Here is a 7,283-nt window from a genome sequence, read left to right as displayed (position 1 = left end):
TCAGTGGGCTTTCACCCGCATCTCTTGCCACTCCTGGAGCCTCCATTGTGGTGGCTCACTTTGAACTGCCAAAGCATGTCCTCCTGGCCCCAAATGGCCAGTCAGCCACCTCGTTTGCCCTCCATCTGGGTCCCCGGTGCCAGCCCTGGGCATGCTCCTCTGCCTGGGTCCTGCCACTTTCCTCACTAACAGAGATCCTGGCGTTCCCTGTTTAAAAACTGCAAATTCTCTGATAAAAATCCCAAATTCACTATTTAAAATACCCCAAGACCTGTGTTCTTCCATGATTAAAATGAAATGCCACTATCTGTGTCTGTATGTGTATGTATGTGTGTGTGTCTGTATATATATACAGACACATATACATATATACATAGAGAGAGAGAGAGAGAGATATCAGTTGGGCAATGTTTTATTGATATAGTTACAATTATAAAGCAATTTGGAAGCCTAGCAGTGCCTCTGTCATCATAATAAAATAAATTCTAAATATCTATATGCTTTGGTGGTTGCTCTTGGTATTTTTATCAAAGAAAAATTAGAGCTCCCCCTGACCCCTTTGTTAGCCAGGATGTGAGGACAGCTGCCCTTGCAGCCACAGGGGCATGATGGGGATGTGGGCAGGTGTGTGGGGAAGTGGGAGGGTGTGAGGGAGTGTGGGGAATGGCAGAGGGTATGGGGTTTGTGGGTGTGGGTTTTGTTGGGGGGCTGCCACATGCCTGCCCCCCACAACTGCCCTCTGCAGCGCTGGAAGCAGCAGCCAGCTGGGTTGTCGCAGCTCCCACCCAAAGCTGTGAACTAGCAGGGTGGGCTGGGGTGGGGCAGGCTGAGTCCATTCAGCATATACACCCTCTCTCGGGTGAGGCAATGCTGTACTGCCGCGGGGCTATTCTTGCAACCAGACCATGGCCCTCATGGCCTGACTGGCTGCTGCTGCCAGGGCTGTAGGAGGCAGGTTGGGGGGGCAGGTGTGGCACCCCCCCCTTCAAGTTCCCCAACAAACCCCACATCTCCCACCACTCCCACATCCCCCCCACCCCCCACGTCCCTGCTTACTTGGGACAGAACCTGGGTCCAACCCAGACCTATTTGTCCCAGCATGTTAAATCAGCATGCTGAGGCAACAAGAGCACCATAAAGATGCCCTGGCCAGATGCCAGAGAGTCTCTGGAGGACCCAACCTCTAGTTGCCTCAGGACACGTTCCTGGACTGTGCCCTGTGCTGCTTTTTGCTCTGCAGGTTTGTTTGTTTTTTGATACCTGGATTTTCAGGTATCAAATTTCAAGCCTATGCTACAGATATACAGCACAGGGAACATTTTTACGTTCACAGCATGCCTCTTGCGGTGTCTCAAACTACTTTGAGATGTTGCAACAGGCAAGTGCGCGCTTGTCTGGATGTGCCCCAGGAGTCTGGAAGGTTTGCCATCTGAGAGAAGCCTGCATGGCCCAGCAGCTGTTTCATGTTATTGAAGTCAAGAGAACTCAGTTCTGTTTGCCTGCTGTATGATATTGTGCATGTAACTACCTGTCTACAATTCATTTTGACCATCTGTATGTACAATCAAAAAAGTGGTTATACTTACCCTTTACAAAGAATGGTGCTATTCACTGGGATTTTCTTGAAGTCTTGATTGAAGAGGTAACAGACTACCAAGAGGAAGGCTAAGCTGAACATATAATATGCTATCTAAACCAAGGCCTAGAGAATAGCAGCCCAGTTTCAGGATAGAGGCAGAACAATACTTGGCACATGGAGTATAAATGAGCAGTTCATTCACAAAAAAGCAAGGTGAGCACTCAGGGTCAGCAGACTGCTACAAAATTCCAAACTTATTTTAAAAATAGTCTTTCATTTAGACTAAAGCACTGAGCAATGTATGGCTTCCTGATACTTTCCTAAGTACATCCATAATTTCACATTCTGTACTTTAAAGATAAGATAAAATTACCCAGAAATGTTCATCTTTGGGGCCTAAATCAATTACTGATGGAAGCTAGTATTTCATATGAACGTTATTGTTTAACATTAAGACCATAGGAGATGTTCTAGCTCTAAGGAACTTCAGAACTCTCCACTCCCTCCCATGTTAAACTAGACAGACTAAATCACTGGAGGCAATCTACTCACTGTCTAGGCTGATGGATAATGTATCTTGTGCAAAAAAAATACTCATCTTGTGATGCTCAAACATCTAACAAATTTATGGATCATCTCTGCATGGGCAACATAACTGAAATATTTTATTTTGTGTTTACTTCTATGGGGTACCTCTACACAAGATGCTTTACTGCACATTAGACTAATCTAATACATGGTAAAGCATCACTGTCTGCATGTGCGTGTCAATTACTGCGTATTAAATTAATCTAATGCTCCATTTGCTAGTGTCAATACATACAGGTACTAGAAAAATGGTGCATTAACTAATACGCCAAAGGACACGTATAGACCCTTACTGGGAGCAAATTGCTCCTAGTCAGCCAGGCGGCAGGGGGCCGCTGCTGCCTGGCTAAGCCCTGACCTCCACAAGGCAGGGGAGATGTCCTGGCTCCAGGGCAGCTCCCTTCCAGTTGTGCAGCGATTGGGGCCAGGTATATGTACTATAATTTTCCTTTGACTATAAGTCAGAGGCTGCTGCCAGGCTTCATAAGCAGGGTACTACACAGACCAATGCAAACAAAAAGGTTGCTTGTAATAACAATTGTGGGATGTTTTTTCTGTCTGGATCCCAAAACTTTCATTCCTGGCTATTTCAGATTCTGGGACTACACCATTGGTTCAAGCACCTGTGACTTGCAGCACAGCACCTCAGACTATGCAACACCTGCTTCAATATCCACTGCTTGAAGGGACATGTACAATGAAAGACCTTGCAAAGTACAATAAAGGAGCACAAACTTGTGTAACAAAATGATCAAATGTGATGTAGAAACATGAGATGTCAGATTCGTGACATAGCGAAGGACTGAAATGGCAGTTGCAGACATTGGTGATGTGTTGGGGGGACACAGTGGGACATGTGCCCCCCCAGATTTCTGTGCTGATGGTGGGGGTGCAAGCATGGGGCAGCAGCCTGGCTGGAGCCAACCCTCAGCAGCAGTGGGGGCAGCAGTAGAGTTGCCCCCCACTCCCAGTGCTTATGTGGTTATGGTTGCGGCTATCTTTGTTGATCGACTCTGCATTGAATGATAAGGAGGATGTATACGACTCTGTGCACAATCTGATTGGAAATTGTTAGGCAGAAGTTTTCTGGATCTGGAACCTGAGGTATAGCACACTCTTAGAAAGGGATCCCCAGGCAAATCCTTGGAGAAGTCAATAGATATCCATTAGCTGTTCTTCAATCACAGCAAGCCCAGGAGGCTGGAGTTTCATGTTGCCTCCAACATCACAATTTAGCCCTTTCCCAATTCAATATTAACTACAATGCTCCACCTTCTTTTCTATCTCCACTGAATTCTTACAAATTTTTGCTGGAAGAGTATGCCAAATTCAGAATGAAAGCAGGCTACTGAAGCCCCTGAAAATGGAAACTAGAACTGCTTATAAACAGCTACACGCAATTCAAACTACCTCTCAGAGTAGCTGAGAATTACAACCAAAGTACAAATATTTAAGAATGCCGTTACACTTCATGAAATTACCTGTTGCAAGTTTTACATAAACAAACACCAAGGAAGTACTGACTCCTTCATTTAATTAGATCTTTCTGATTTTCAGGTTGTTTGTACTTTGCCCATCACCTTCATTTCCAAAATAATCACATAATATAGTTCTCACAAATTCCTAGAGGCAGGTTAGTGCATTTTACAGTTTGAAGACTGGAATTAAAAAAATTCCAGACAGCTAAAACCAATGTTCTATGTAGTAACAGTTCTTGAGTCTGAGAGTAGACAATGCAGCTCAGATTTGAAGTGGAAGGTAAAAGGCAAAATGAAAATGTGATATGCATCTGCAGCTAGTTTCAATTTATTGCACAATTGAGTAATCATGCAAGAGACAATGTAGAGAGGGAGACAAGGTTCTTTGGGTGAATCTGATATCTTTTATTAGACCAACTTAAATAGTTAGAAAACAATTATTAAGCAAGCTTTCAGGTTCAAAAGGTATCAGATTCACCCAAAGAACCTTGTCTGCCTATGTCCTTAGACCAACACGGCTACAACCTACACCAATGTAGAAAGGGGGCTTTTGAAGAGTCTGGTTCAATATATGTTCTAAAACTTGCTTGATATGTCACCCTATGTGGCAGGTTGCTCCTGAAGCCCATTTGTCTACATGAGGAAGGATCCAGGATTAGAGACAGATAAAGACTATTAACGTGAGAAACACTCCAGTCCTGGAGGTGGAAAACAGACTTCACTTGAAATGTTCAGCTCTCTCTTTCAATGGAGTGAATTTAATTGAAGATCTGAATCCTGCAGAAGTAAAGCACAGGTAAGTTAAAACAGAACAGGAAGACAGATTATAAAAATGCTAGCAGTAGAATATGAAGTATGTATTGTTTCATTGTCTCATGTGAGCAAACAAACTGCATGGGAGAGAAAGCAACCCGTATTTGCAGAACAGAAGGGGGAAAAGAAGAGGATAGATCCTGCCAGAATGTATTCCCTAATACATTTTTGCTCACTAATCTTTGCTCGAAGTATTGCCCAAATTTAAAGCAGAATGCAAGACATACAAGCTTTAATATTGAACAGCTTCAAAAACCTCAACCAGCACCTAGTATTTTTATATGCATCTTATTCTGGGATTTAACTTTATGCTAAATAATAGATAAATCCTGTAAATTTTTGCACATCAGATATTACGGAAGTTTTCTGATTTTAACATGTGCGCTACACACCTGTTACATAGTTAACGGTTCCATTATTATGGTGCTCAAGTTAATCAGAAATGGGAGCTTTACTGAACTAGCCTTGCATACATCTCCACGGGGAAAAAACCTAAGTGGTTTTTCTAAACTACCTACAACCACAGCTAGTTGGGGTGAAGCTACTCCTCACTGGACATTGACTAGACTCCATTGCTTTAATCTTAGTGTATCAGAACCATACACTCCTAAACTTCACATGGTTTCGTCAGGTTGCAGCACTGTTGTGTTCCTGTTGCTTCCTTTGACCCATCTGATGCCCATAACACAGGTTGCCTGTTGCTTCTTCACAGAAACAGGTCCCCAGCACTCAGCTGCCTGGCCCCAGCAACCCATGCCAATTTCTTGATTCACCGAGGAGCTTAAGTGCACGTTTCCTCGCTCTCAAGTCTTGTGGTCAGTTTTACAGTTCAGTTCTGAGGGACACATGATACTTGAAAGGAACAGACTTTATAACAGTGCCTTAACACAACTACTTCTTGCTTTAGTTAGCTCAAGTAATATACTGATCTAGACATTATAAAAATACTGTGCATTTCCTCACCATTCTGGACAGTTCTTTATACGTGGACACAAATCCTCCATGGACTTGACGTTCCTCCTCCTCAAAACCATGAAACCTCTGACCTCAGCACTCAGTGCTCTTTGACTCCCCTGCCTAAGCTCCCTCTGACATGGCAAGTAAATCACTCAAGACCTCCAGATCCCCTTGTTGGGTGATCTCAGCCCCCTGCTCAGTCTTGTTAGATCATCAAAATGCTCCCAAAAAGTAATCTGTTGCTGGCAGAAGTTCTTGGTTTGGCCACCTTCTTTAGCAGATCCATTGTAATGACCAGTTAACTTGAGGACCAGGGACAAGCAGCACAACATGAAAAAGGTAAACTTAGTTGCATATTGTAAAAAAAACCCAGAAAATTCCCCATTTTCTCCATTAGCACATTTACAAAATCTCACCCAATCACATCTAAGCAATACCAACCTTCACTTTATTTGCTGTATCCATCCAAAGGTGATGGAGATTTCTAGAGACTCTCCTATTTTCCTATGCTTTGTAGCAGTCTTCTAGTGTATTGTACTGAACTCTTGTATACAGGATTTTCAGAAACATGTAAGGCTGCCTGCAGTGTTAAAAACCAAAACAGTGCTTTACTTTTAACTCTGCACTTCTGCGCCCAGTGCATGTCCAGAGGCAGCACATTAGTTGGACTCAGCTCGCCTGACATCTGTATAGATCAGACACTCTAATGGGGCTTTTTGGGCGCTTTTATCTAATAGCTGATTGAATCAGCTTAAGATAAAAGCACCAAAGATCCCTGCTGAAGTGCCCAATCTAAACAGATGCTATGGTGCTAGTTAAATGTATAAAAGAGCTAAATATTGTAATTTCCAGATACTTAAAGGGAAGCCTTCCCCCTTTTTCCTATTGCTAATCTATAATGATCTGCTTCTTTGGTAGACTATTCCATGTTCAGTGGCAGATAACTTCTAGCACCTTGTCTACATTTCTGAAATCAAGTCTTCAGTTATTGCTGTGTGAATACAGCTGCAATACAAATGGCTTTGCCACTCTTCTGAACAGGAACCATCTTCTAGTTGAAGAATTTATCACATTTTTGTAAACTGGTTTAACTGGCTTGTTTCAACTTTAAAGCTAATTTTAAAAATGTATTTCACATTTGGGAAGCTTGTATCTTTTAGTAAACCGATTACTGCACAATTTCACCTAATTTTACTGAGTTCACTTCTACAGTAGGGACAAATATTCTAATGACCATCTCATATGTCTCTACCATGTGTTTTGTGAATGCTTAGACCAAGACTGGGCAAAATGGTGGACCTAGCCAGCAGCCAGACTCCCATTTCCCAGCATCCCCCGCTCGTGTTGATGTGACCAGTTTCCACGGAGACCCCCGTAGTGGCAGTGCAGAGCCAGGATTTCCACGGAGACTGGCCCCAGCAGCACTGGCAGGACACATAGCTGGGCAGGTAGCGGCTCTGGGGCCAGGATCTTGCAGTGGTGACAGCGCAGTCCAGAGCTGGGGCAGAGCCATGACCTGCTGCCTGTTCACACGGTGCGAACAGCAGATCACAACTCTGCTCCGACTCCAGGTTACACTGCCACCACTGCAAGATCCCAGCCCTGGGCCCAGAGCAGCTCCCTGCTCAACCATGCATCCTGCTAGTGCTGCTGGAGTTGGTCTCTGTGAAAACCCTGGCTCCGCAGTCACCGCGCCACTGCTACTGGGGTCTCCATGGAAATCAGCCACTGTGACATGGGCAAGGGCTGCTGGGAAATGGGAGTCTGCCGTGGGCCCAATCTGGCCCAGAGGCCAGACTTTGCCCATCCCTGTCCTACACACAGACGTATCTGTTCCTCTGTTAACCACTGATAAAATATCTCAACAT

The sequence above is a fragment of the Crocodylus porosus genome, unplaced genomic scaffold (assembly GCF_001723895.1).
Source record: "Crocodylus porosus isolate Cpor-Errol unplaced genomic scaffold, CroPor_comp1, whole genome shotgun sequence".
Classification (NCBI taxonomy): domain Eukaryota; kingdom Metazoa; phylum Chordata; order Crocodylia; family Crocodylidae; genus Crocodylus; species Crocodylus porosus.
This window is presented reverse-complemented; position numbering follows the sequence as displayed.